The sequence below is a fragment of the Callorhinus ursinus genome, unplaced genomic scaffold (assembly GCF_003265705.2).
Source record: "Callorhinus ursinus isolate GAN/ISIS: 27379988/994484 unplaced genomic scaffold, GSC_fseal_2.0 scaffold105, whole genome shotgun sequence".
Lineage (NCBI taxonomy): Eukaryota > Metazoa > Chordata > Mammalia > Carnivora > Otariidae > Callorhinus > Callorhinus ursinus.
This window is the reverse complement of record NW_027397167.1, coordinates 177,054-190,643: the sequence shown is the minus strand read 5'-3', so window position 1 is coordinate 190,643 and position 13,590 is coordinate 177,054.

The window sequence follows — 13,590 nt, the reverse complement described above, 5'->3', positions numbered from 1 at the left end:
AACAGAATTTATTGTGTATAGAGTGTAGAAGACTTTGTATGACTGCCTCTTTAAATGTAGAAGACATTCAAAATAGAAACCTGTGTAAATTTTGATATAAGAAATGATCAAGGATTCTTCTAACTACTGAAATGAGTTAATTCGCAGATAACTCAAAAATTCTTAAAGGGCTTTTTAATTTTTTTCCAACTGTTTCAATAAATGTAATCACTAAGATGCAGAACTCTTTTTTCAGGAATTGATTTGTTCTGTTGTTTTCTCAGACAACTTCTGATTTTTTTCCTTTAAACTAAATTCGATGTTTCCTTTTTTGAAAAAACAAACAAACTCAATATCCAAAGAAACAAAGAATCCAGTTAAGAAATGGTCAGAAGTCATGAATAGACATTTTTCCAAAGAAGACATCCAGATGGCTGACAGACACGTGAAAAGATGCTCAACATCACTCATCATTAGGGGAATACAAATCAAAACCACGATGAGATACCATCTCACACCAGTCAGAATGACTAAAATTAACAACACAGGAAACAACAGGTGTTGGCTAGGATGCTGAGAAAGGGAAACCCTCTTGCAGTGTTGGTGGGAATGTAAGCTGGTGCAGCCACTCTGGAAACAGTATAGAGGTTCCTCACAAAGTTAAAAATAGAGCTACCCTATGACCCAGCAATTGCACTACTAGGTATTTACCCAAAGGATACAAAAATACAGATTTGAAGGAGTACATGCACCCCGATGTTTACAGCAACATTATTAATAATAGCCAAATTATGGAAAGAGTCCAGATGTCCCTCAGTGGATGAATGGATAAAGAAAATGTGGTAGATATATACAATGGAATATTACTCAACCATCAGAAAGAATGAAGTCTTTCCATTTTCAGTGACATGGATGGAGCTAGAGAGTATTATGCTAAGCAAAATAAGTCAGAGAAAGAGAAATATCATATGACTTCACTAATATGTGGAATTTAAGAAAGAAAACAGATGAACATATGGGAAATGGGAAAAAGAAAGGAAAACCATAAGTGACTCTCAACAATAGAGAACAATCTGAGGGTTGATGGAGCAAGGTAGCTGAGGGATGGGCTAGATGGGCAAGGGGGACACTTGTTGTGATGAGTACCAGGTGTTGTATGTAAGTGATGAACCACTGAATTCTACTCCTGAAACCAATATAGCACCATATGTTACCTTCCTAGAATTTAAAGAAAAACTTGAAGAGGAAAAAAAAGAACAATTGCGTATCAAAAAACACCACTGAGAGAATAAAAAGGAAGGCACAGACTGAGAAAAATATATGTGCAGTAGATATAAACAAAAAGATGTTATACCTAGAATATGTTTGTTAAAGATTTACAAATCAAAAGACAAACACCCCATTTCTTAAAATGGGCAAATACTTGAGAACAATTTCCAAAAGAGGATATCCAAATGGCCAATCATTGTATGAAAAAGCTTGCCTGGCTTCATCCATGTCTGAATTCTAAACATTGCAATCAGAAGCCCACCTCTCATGGTCTTGACCTATAAATTTATTTTTCCATCCTAGACCTCTCCTCTGAGATCTTGACCCACAAATTAGATTACTCACTGGATGTCACATGGACAACTCAAAATAAAAATGTTCAAAGTTCAATTCATTATCCTCACACTCATCATTCATTTCTCAATTTATTTCTGTAACTCTAAACGGCACCTCCTTCTGTTCTGTTACTCCTGCAAGGAATCGAAGAGTCATCTCGTTCACCTTCCATATCCATTCTCCTCTTCATCTTTACCGATAGAATCCCACATCATGTTTTATTTATGCATGAATTAGTTTATCTATTTATAATATAATGAACACTCTGACATAAGAACTACATATTTCTAATAATTTATATCTCTCTATTGCACCCTGTTCCTATTTTCTGCACCATTCTGTCCCCATACCACCCCACTGGTGGTAAGTGCTATTCTATATTTGTGTTTTTAATTCCTCTGCATCACAGATAAGTAGGGAGGGAGGTAAACAGAGATGTATGCCTAATCAACATTGTTTAGTTTTGCTTGTATATAGTCCTTCTACAAATGGTATTATACTGTACATATTTTTCTAGGACTTGTTTTTTTCACTCGCCATTGTTACAAAGACTCAGCAAGGTTGCCATCATTAATTGTGGGGCACTTCCTTTCATTGGCACTACCATTTCATGGTGTGGCTATACCATAATTTATGTTATCTGCTCCCACAAATGGGCATCGTAGTGTTTTCAATTTTTTGCTACCATGAACAGTGTTGGTATGGACATCCTTGCACACATCTCCTGAGGCTCTGTGCAAGAATTTTCTAGGCTCTATTCATAAGTGTTAAAGTATGCAAGTATTCAACCATCCAAAGTCATCTCAAATTGTTTTCCAAGTAGTCGCTCTAAATCACATTCCCTTGACCCCCAACAATGGATCCACTTCTATGTTTGGTAATGTCAAATATCTTAATTTTGATCAATGAAGTGTCTATAAAATTATCTTATGTGGTTTTGGTTTTCATTTCCCTGATTAATAGAAATTAGGGATTACTTCGTATATTTATAGGCTAAAAGTTTTTCCTCTTTTCAGAATTGCATATCACATCAAAGGGGGGTTAGATGGAGTGAGGTCATATTCCTTTTATAAATCTGATAGAGACCTTGTTATGTAAATGTGAATACTTAAATGTGCAAATTTTCAATGAGGCATAAGTCGGTGGAAAAAAGAAGAAAAGTGAAATGAATTCATGCCAGTGGTCCCAAAAGGTGGGAAGTGTAAACAAGACATGTTTGGAGAAAAGGGGATGAGAAGGATGAACCAAAGGAAGAAACGGAAAAAGAATCCGAGAAAAATCAGGGTCATTAGTTCAGTGGGGGAAGATGGGTGTTTGGAGCCACACGTGTGTGTCATCCTGGGGTGGAGAACTGCCAGGACCCGGATTGGAGCCTGTGTCCATCATTCACAGGAGCAACATAACCAGATCAAGCAAGTCAGCCTAGCTGTTTGACGTCAGGCTTCGCCCAAGACCCTGGTAAAATCCCCAGGTAGGGGGTCCCTAAGGATCTGTTCTGTGGTTTCAAAAACTCAACTTTCTTGATTCATCCACGAATTAGGAATCTGAGGAATCAATTCAAGCAAAACCCACAAGAGACTGTGAGTGAAATTCCCACCACTTGACAATTCACCCTGCTGTCGGTAGAGGGCACCCCTACCCAAGGAAGACCGAAATCAGATGCTCACCTTGTTCTGCAAACCAAGAAATCAAGTCAGCTGGGGTTATGTGTAAACTATTTTCTTTCTTTTTCAGATCTAGAAGAGTTTATTTTGGAGAAAGACTGTTTTATTTTCTATTTATCTTTCTACATTTTACAAGAGCTATACTATGAGCATATATGACTTAAATGATCGGGGGGGGAAGGTTATTTGAAAATAAAATTCATTCTTCAACTTTCTAGTCAAATAGTACAAAAACTTACAGGTATTTGCCATATGGCAAACTATTAATTGTTGTATCATCTCAGTAGAAGAAATATGAGTCTTTTTGGCAACTAGTCTTTCAGTTTCTCTGTGGGTTTGAGACTTTGTAATAAAACTGGGGAATATCTTGAATATAAAATTGAGAAAAGTTTTGGGAGAAAAAGAAAGACTCACGTCTATGAATTCAAGGACCACTTCTGCCTACATATTAAAACCAGTCTCTTAGATACCCTCACTCCTAAGTATTGATGAGTAAATGTTGAAAAATTCTTATTCTCAAAGTATTTGTTCAAACATTCCCTTCTGATTACTAAAATCTTCTAATATTTCCATAACAGAACATAGACTACCAGGTACCATTGTCACTTAACAAATTATCCCAAAACTTAGCATCATAAAACAACCATTTGAGTTCGCTCATTGTTTGTGGGTCGTTAATTCAGGAGGGGCTTGCCTGGACAGTTATCCCTTTGGATGTCCCATGCAGGTGCACTCAGATGTTGGCCAGCTGGAGATGCAAGACAGCTCGCTCACATGGCTGTGGTCTCTCCAGCAAGACAGTCTCAGGGTCATGAGACTTCTGACATGGCAGCTCTGCACAAGACGCCAAGCTTGAGCAGCTCAGCAAACCAGGCAGAAGCTGGGTGCCTTTTCATGATCTAACCTCAGTCCCACTGCATGGCTTCATGGAGCTGGCTGAGCTGGTTGGTCCCACGGTGTGTTCCTCCTGTTGTCTTCATCCAGGAGGGCATTGAGGGCTCTGGTGAGGCCTGATCACCACTCACCTACCCCATTTGGGGCTGAGGGGCTGCTCCCTTTTCCTAAATAGAAGCTTTAAAAAGAAAATAAGCAAACACAATCTTCAAGGAGAGATTTTTTAATTTTTTAAATTATTATGTTATGTTAAACACCATACACTGCATCATTAGTTCTTGATGTAGTGTTCCATGATTCATTGTTTGCATGTAACACCCAGTGCTCCATGCAGTATGTGCCCTCCTTAATACCCATCACCGGGCTAACCCATCCCCCACACCCTACCCTCTAAAACCCTCAGTTTGTTTCTCAGAGTCCATAGTCTCTCATGGTTCGTCTCCCCCTCCGATTTCCACCCTTCATTCTTCCCCTCCTGCTATCTTCTTTTTTTTGCTATCAGGTCTGTGATTCAACTGTCTTACACAATTCACAGCGTTCACCATAGCACATACCCCCCACCAATGTCTATCACCCAGCCACCCCATCCCTCCCACCCCCACTCCAGCAATCCTCAGTTTGTTTCCTGAGATTAAGAATTCCTCATATCAGTGAGGTCATATGATACATGTCTTTCTCTGATTGACTTATTTCACTCAGCATAACACCCTCCAGTTCCATCCACGTCATTGCAAATGGCAAGATCTCATTCCTTTTTAGCTATTTTCATTCCTTTTGATGGCTGCATAATATTCCACTGCGAATATATACCACATCTTCTTTATCCATTCCTCTGTTGATGGACATCTTGGCTCTTTCCACAGTTTGGCTATTGTGGATATTGCTGCTATAAACATCGGGGTGCATGTACCCCTCTGGATCACTACATTTGTATCTTTGGGGTAAATACCCAGTAGTGCAATTGCTGGATCATATGGTAGCTCTATTTTCAACTTTTTGAAGAACCTCCATACTGTTTTCCAGAGTGGCTGCACCAGCTTGCATTCCCACCAACAGTGTAGGAGGGTTCCCCTTTCTCTGCATCCTCGTCAACATCTGTCATTTCCTGACTTGTTCATTTTAGCCATTCTGACTGGTGTGAGGTGGTATCTCATTGAGGTTTTGATCTGGATTTCCCTGATCCTGAGAGATGACTTCTTTGGAAAAATGTCTGTTCATGTCTTCTGCCCATTTCTTGATTGGATCATTTGTTCTTTGGGTGTTGAGTTTAAGAAGTTCTTTATAGATTTTTTTAAAAATATTTTATTTATTCATTTGAGACAGAGAGATACAGAGAGAGAAACCATGAGCAGGGGGAGAGGCAGAGGGAGAGGGAGAAGCAGTCTCCCCGCTGAGCCAGGAGCCAGGAGCCAGGGCTCCATCCCAGGACCCTGGAATCATGACCTGAGCCAAAGGGAGACGCTTAATCATCTAAGTCACCCAGGCACCCCGAGTTCTTTATAGATTTTGGATACTAGCCCTTTATCTGATATGTCATTTGCAAATATCTTCTCCCATTCTGTCAGTTGTCTTTTGGTTTTATTGACTGTTTCCTTTGCTGTGCACATGCTTTTTATCTTGATGAAGTCCCAATAGTTCATTTTTACCCTTGCTTCCCTTGCCTTTGGCGATGTTTCTAGGAAGAAGTTGCTGCAGCTGAGGTCGAAGAGGTTCCTGCCTGTGTTCTCCTCTAGGATTTTGATGGACTCCTGTCTCACATTTAGGTCTTTCAATCATTTTGAGTCTATTTTTGTGTGTGGTGTAAGGAAATGGTCCAGTTTCATTCTTCTGCATGTGGCTGTCCAATTTTCCCAGCACCATTTGTTGAAGAGACTGTCTTTTTACCATTGGATATTCTTTCCTGCTTTGTCAAAGATTAGTTGACCATAGAGTTGAGGGTCCATTTCTGGGCTCTCTATTCTGGTCGATAGATCTATGTGTCTGTTTTTGTGCCAGTACCATACTGTCTTGATGATGACAGCTTTGTAATAGAGCTGGAAATCCAGAATTGTGATGCCGCCAACTTTGCTTTTCTTTTTCAACGTTCCTCTGGCTATTCAGGGTCTTTTCTGGTTCCATACAAATTTTAGGATTATTTGTTCCATTTCCTTGAAAACAGTGGATGGTATTTTGATAGGGATTGCATTGAATGTGTAGATTGCTCTAGGTAGCATTGACATCTTCACAATATTTGTTCTTTCAATCCATGAGCATGGAACGTTTTTCCATTTCTTGGTGTCTTCCTCAATTTCTTTCATGAGTATTTTATAGTTTTCTGAGTACAGATCCTTTGCCTCTTTGGTTAGATTTAATCCTAGGTATCTTATGGTTTTCTGTGCAATTGTAAATGGGATTGACTCCTTAATTTCTCTCTCTTCTGTCTTGTTGGTGTAGAGGAATGCCACTGATTTCTGTGCATTGATTTTATATCCTGCTACTTTACTGAATTCCTGTATGAGTTCTAGCAGTTTTGGGATGGAGTCTTTTGGGTTTTCCACATACAGTATCCTATCACCTGCAAAGAGTGAGAGTTTGACTTCCTCTTTACCGATTTGGATGCCTTTGATTTCTTTTTGTTGTCTGATTGCTGTGGCTAGGACTTCTAATACTATGGTGAATAGCAGTGGTGAAAGTGGACATCCCTACCATGTTCCTGACCTTAGGGGGAAAGCTCTCAGCTTTTCCCCATTGAGAATGATATTCGCTTTAGGTTTTACATAGATGGCTTTTATGATATTGAGGTATGTACCCTCTATCCATATACTCTGAAGAGTTTTGATCAAGAAAGGATGCTGTACTTTGTCAAATACTTTTTCTGCATCTTTATTGAAAGGATCATATGCTTCTTGTTCTCTCTTTTGTTAATGCATTGTATCACGTTGATTGATTTGCGGATGTTGAACCAACCTTGCAGCCCAGGGATAAATCCCACTTGGTCGTGGTGAATAATCCTTTTAATATACTGTTGGATCCTATTGGCTAGTATTTTGGTGAGAATTTTGCATCCATGTTCATCAAGGATATTGGTCTGTAATTCTCCTTTTTGGGGTCTTTGTCTGGTTTTGGGATCAAGGTAATGGTGGCCTCAGAAAACGAGTTTGGAAGTTTTCCTTCCATTTCTATTTTTTGGAACAGTTTCAGGAGAATAGGTATTAATTCTTCTTTAAATGTTTGGTAGAATTCCCCTGGGAAGCCATCTGGCCCTGGGCTTTTGTTTGTTGGGAGATTTTTGATGACTGCTTCAATTTCCTTAGTGGTTATAGATCTGTTCAGGTTTTCTGTTTCTTCCTGGTTCAGTCTTGGTAGTTGATACATCTCTAGGAATGCATCCATTTCTTCCAGATTATCTATTTTGCTGGCATATAGTTGCTCATAATATGTTCTTATAATTGTTTGTATTTCTTTGGTGTTGGTTGTGATCTCTCCTCTTTCATTCATGATTTTATTTATTTGGGTCGTTTCTCTTTTCTTTTTGATAAGTCTGGCCAGGGGTTTATCAATCTTGTTAATTCTTTCAAAGAACCAGCTCCTAGTTTCTTTGATCTGTTCTACTGTTCTTTTGGTTTACACATCATTGAATTCTTCTCTGATCTTTATTATTTCTCTTCTCCTGCTGGGTTTAGGCTTTATTTGCTGTTCTTTCCTCAGCTCCTTTAGGTGTAGGGTTAGGTTGTGTATTTGAGACCTTTCTTGTTTCTCGAGAAAGGCTTGTATTGCTATGTACTTTCCTCTTAGGACTTCCTTTGCTGCATCCCAAAGATTTTGAACAGTTGTGTTTTCATTTTCATTTGTTTCCATGAATGTTTTTCATTCTTCTTTAATTTCCTGGTTGACCCATTCATTCTTTAGTAGGATGCTCTTTAGCCTCCATGTATTTGAGTTCTTTCTGACACTCCTCTTGTGATTGAGTTCTAGTTTCAAAGCATTGTGGTCTGAAAATATGCAGGGAATGATCCCAATCTTTTGGTACCAGTTGAGACCTGATTTGTGACCTAGGATGTGATCTATTCTGGAGAACGTTCCATGGACACTAGACAAGAATGTGTATTCTGTTGCTTTGGGGTGGAATGTTCTGAATAGATCCGTGAAGTCCATTTGGTCCACTGTGTCATGTAAAGTCTTTTATTTCTTTGTGGATCTTTTGCTTAGATGATCTGTCCATTTCAGTGAGGGGGGTGTTAAAGTCTCCCACTATTATTGTATTGTTATCAATGTGTTTCTTTGCTTTTGTTATTAATTGGCTTATATAATTGTCTGCTCCCATGTTAGGGGCATAGATATTTATAATTGTTAGATCTTCTTGTTGGATAGACCCTTTAAGTAGGATATAGTGTCCTTCCTCATCTCTTATTACAGTCTTTGGTTTAAAATCTAATTTGTCTGATAGAAGGATTGCCACCCCAGCTTTCTTTTGGTGTCCATTAGCATGGTAAATTGTTTTCTACCCCCTCACTTTCAATCTGGAGGTGTCTTTGGGTCTAAAATGAGTCTCTTGCAGACAGCATATCAATGGGTCTTGTTTTTTAATCCAATCTGATAGCCTGTGTCTTTTGATTGGGGCATTTAGTCAATTTACATTCAGGGTAACTATTGAGAGATATGTATTTAGTGCCATTGTATTGCCTGTAAGGTGACTGTTACTGTATATTGTCTGTGTTCCTTTCTGGTCTATGTTACTTTTAGGCTCTCTCTTTGCTTAGAGGACCCCTTTCAATATTTCTTGTAGGGCTGGTTTCGTGTTTGCAAATTCAAGGAGAGGTTTTTTTTGACAGGTTTTGCCGTATTGCTTGTACCCAGAGAAGGCTGACCTATCTTACGGGGTGAGAGAAGTTTTAGCTGAACATATGGTGGACACTCCATTTCCTTAGTCTCCCCTGAAAGTTGGGGAGCAAGAACAAGTTCTTGTGAGTGGGAGGTGAGGGAAGGTTTGTACAAATTCTGGGTTCTGTTCTAAAACAAAAGAGGCTTGTTCTCTCCTCTTCTCCTCCTTCCTGACGGGAGCCAGGATACCACCTTTGACTGGGGTCTGAGATCCATGTGTTGAAGATACCAGGATGACAAATGAAAGACAGCCCTGGTGGGTGTGGATGCGCTGTAGCAGCCCAGAAACACCACCCACGTGGATCCTTGAGCAAGTGAGAAACAGACCATCTTATTTAGGCCAGGATCATGCTGGGTCTCTATTCCAGCTGCCAGACTGACCCCCTATCAGATAAAGGTCCTCTGCTTTTTAATACAGCTGTGCAGGGCATCTCCTGGGAAAAGGCACACAGATCCGTGGGTACATGGCTTAGGCAATGGTCACAAGAATGTAAATCCCTTCTTCTTCCCTTAGAAAGAAAGAGCAGTAGGAATAATAACATAAAAAAAAAAAAGGAATAAAAACATCAAATGGGGATCAGTCAGAAGGTGCCAGGCCCTGACTTTTCCTGGAAGTTTTCCCACAATAGTGCACCAGCAGGCAGAGGGTCCAGGAATGATGTGGGGTATAAGGAGGGGCGCCTGGGTGGCTCACTTGGTCAGGGGTCAGGCGACTGACTCTTGGTTTCAGCTCAGGTCATGATCTCAGGGTCCTGGGATCGAGCCCCACATCAGGCTCCGTGCTCAGTGGGGGGATATGCTTGTGGATTCTCTCTCTTCCTCTGTCCCTCTCCCCCTACCCCCCGTTTGTGCTCTCTCTCAAATAAGTCTTTTTTAAAAAACACTTAAGGGAAAATAGTCTGCTCCCTTGTCAAGAAGCATTTCTGGGGCTAAGTGGCCTTTAAGAATTTCAGTTGTCATGTGTGACCCTGGGAAAGCCTCACCCCCATAAGCACATTGGCCATGCTTCTCACACAGTCCACTAGGATTAGGGCCATAGGAGGCTTAAAGTCGGCCCCTCTCCAGGTCAAGTTTCCTAATGCACTCCTCAAAATCTCCCCACCATCAAATCCTGTCATTGTCCCAAGTTCAGTCTCCCAGGCCCAGTGTGTGCCAGACATCCCAAAACTTCCCACACAATCACTGCCTTCTTCCTTAGCAAGAGGAATCATAATCTGATTCTCCTGAACAGTTACTTTTTGCAGCAGACTGGTATGTCTGTGTGATCTGGTTCTGGCCCAGGAGCTATAATCGGGCTGTTTGCTGGCTTCCAAGAAAGGGGCACTGGCTGCAGGGATTCACCTTTTGCCCTTCTTCCTTCCTCTTTCTTCCTGCCTAAACCATGAGCATGATGGCCAGGGCTCCCACAGCCAGAATAACACCTACGATGGAAACTTCCTGCTAAGGAGTGAGACAGAGAGACAGAAGACAGCTGGGCCCCTGGTGACACAGGAATTGTTATGCAGCCCTCTACCACCTAGCTCTCACTTACATAAGACAGCGTGATGAGTGATTTCTGTGCGCCACTGAACCTAATTCAACATCTTGTCTTAGCATTTTAGTATAAAGAGCCAGATTTCAAGTAAGCTGAAGGGACAGTGGGAGAGAGAGAGAAACAGCCTCAGGACAACCCAGGCCCCTTTCTCTCAACAGCTAAGCCTGTACCCACTCTGCTTCCTCCTACCATAAGGTGGGATCAAAAATGAAACTGGGGGAAAGATAGCACCAGTGATAGAGATTTCTCGAGGACTCAGACGGTTGCTTTCACACATATTAATCTTCACAACCACCCCAAAGGGAGGCCCTATTGTCCCTGCCTCACAGGAAGAGGTTCTGGTAGGACAAATGGCTGGTCCAGGGTCAGACATACAGGCAGTGAGCTAGAGCTGGGTCTAGAGTAGTTCCTTCACATGATAGGACTTACCACCGGACCTGGTCTCTGTGCCTCAGAACAAAAGAGGTGGTGCTCCTCCTCTCCCCTCTGCTCCAAGTATAAATTCTCTGTGACTTGCCCAGGTGAGCCCAGAAGGTGGATGGGACAAAGTTCAAGGGCCTTGAAGATTCAAGGGCTCCACTGGAGGCAAACCACTGATTTCTACAGAAATCCTGTCAGAAAGCCTGAAATCCAGGTTTGTTGAAGATTATCAAGAAAGAGGGTAAATGAGGAAAATTATGGGGCAGGTAAATATTTGACATGGTTATGAAACAATGTATATAGGGTATATGTAACTGTTCAACTCATCTAAAGCCAAATAAATATTTCTGTAACTTCGTGGGTTTTATTGATGAACAAATGTTTTATTTACCCAAGAAAGAAACCTGGTAGGTATAAACAGAGATAAGGGGGAATGTTTAAGTGTGAATGTTTTTATTATTATCCACTTCCTGATTTTCTACAATGAACATGTATTGCTTTTGTAATAAGTAAAAAGTAAGTTACACTTTTCATTTTTTTTATTTTTTAAAGATTTTATTTATTTATTTAACAGAGAGAGAGAGAGAGAAAGAAAGAGGGAGAGAGCACAAGCAGGGGGAGTGGCAGGCAGGGGAGAAGCAGGCTCCCTGCGGAGCAAGGAGCCCAATGTGGGGCTCGATCCCAGGACCCTGGGATCATGACCTAAGCCAAAGGCAGCTGCCCAACCGACTGAGCCACCCAGGTGCCCCTACTTTTCATTTTAAATGGGCATTGTATCTAACATTAAACACAGACCCCTCCAGCCCAGCCAGGGCCCCAGCCTCAGCCCCTGCTCCCATCCTCAGTCCCCCATGTCCCATTTCTAGCCTGGCCCCTCAGCCCTGGTGGGACTCTGAACATACCCAGGGGGGTCAGCTCAGGGACAGCATGGTCAGGGACTCCACCCATGTGTCCACACTGAAGGTGACTCACCTCACAAATGAGATTCCACCACGATGACCCAGAAAAGAGAGAAGACTGTTAAAAAGAAACAAGAGATCCAAAATGGAGTCCCTTGTGCTAAATCCATGCCACTAAACAGGACTTCATACCTAACCTGATTGCAGTTTCAATCTTCCCCAGGAATATAGTTTTAACCAGTTTGGAATTTCCTGGTCAGCACTGATGAGGTAATCCACCTAAGACTCTTTTGTTCCCTGAAGGGAGGGGACCTTGTCCAAAATAACTTTTTTTGTTTGTTTACGACTTCCTTGTCCTGCCTTTAAAAACCTTACCTTCCTGTAGTGCTTTAGAACTCCTTTCTGCTTGCCAGATAGGATGCTGCCTGATCATGAGTCGTTCAATAAGGCCAATCAGATCTTTAAAATTTACTTGAATATTTGTTAACAATAACAAAGGACAAGAGACTGGTGGAGGGAAGACTCATGGAGGGAAGGCAGACACAGTGGTTCTTGGGAACCAGGAGAAGGAGGCTGGCAGGAAGTGAAGGAGGGGCTGTGGGACACAGGTAGAGGTAGAAGTGCCAAGGCCAAGCCAGACAAGTGGTGGCCTGGCCTGAGCAGCTGTTGGACCCACAACCACACGGCATTCCTGCAAGGCCTTCCGTAGGCAGCTGAGACCCTCCACCTATGGGAACTTGCAACCGGCACCAGCCATGCCAGTCGGTCACCAGCTATTTCGGGGAAGGCCCCCCTGGCAGGGGAGCTGCAGGGAGCTGGGTGAACTCTTTGGATTTACCTTTAAATCTCTGAACTCAAGGTTCATCCTGAAATCTTTAATACATGGTACTTTTGCATTTGGTATTTGTACATGCTTTGCATACACAGGAGGATCATAGGGCTCTTAAGGGAGAGGAGCCAAGTACACATGAACCACATGTGAAGATGACAGGGCAAATGTGGCCCAAGGACCTACATGGGAAGGAAGAGAAACAGGACCCAGAGACCCCAAAAGTTCTCCTTGCTTCAGGAGAAACCTGAGAAACCAGCCAGTATCTTCTAAGGGTGGCATCTCCTCTCAAATCTCTCCCAGGGGGGCTGCCCCTGCCCAGCCCACCACCTCAGGCAGACCATGTGCTGCTTGGCCAGGAAGTCAGGTCCCATCCACCACCCTGGGGCTTGATGAAGGGGAGACCAGAGACTGAGGAGGCATCCCTGGAGGAAGGCAGTAAAGGACAGAAAGTGAACGGTCCAGTATCAGGGGGTAGTTAACAGCATGGGCCCCTTTCAAATCCACCAGTCCACCCCAACTAGGTGTGTGACCTTGGGCAAAGGAACCTCTATGTGCCTGTTTCCTCACCTCTAAAACAGGAGTTCTTGCCACCCACAATTGCTTTGAGGATTAAATGAGTTCATGTTAACCACGGAGCACTCAGAACAATGTGCTTGGTGAGCAATTGTTTAGCATTTAGTGTGAAGAACATGGAGTTTGGCAGCCAAAGTAGTCCTGGCCCAGTGTGTCACTGGGCCTTTCCCTGCCTGCAAATCATGGGTATCGACCACTTCCCTACCCCCAAACAGGGTTAAATGATCCATCGAGGAGCACATGGGAAGACAAAACTAGCTCTACAGAAATCTGAAAGACTAAAATAAACGTCTGACCCTGCTTCCCTTAGCACATCCAGCATTCCTAAGC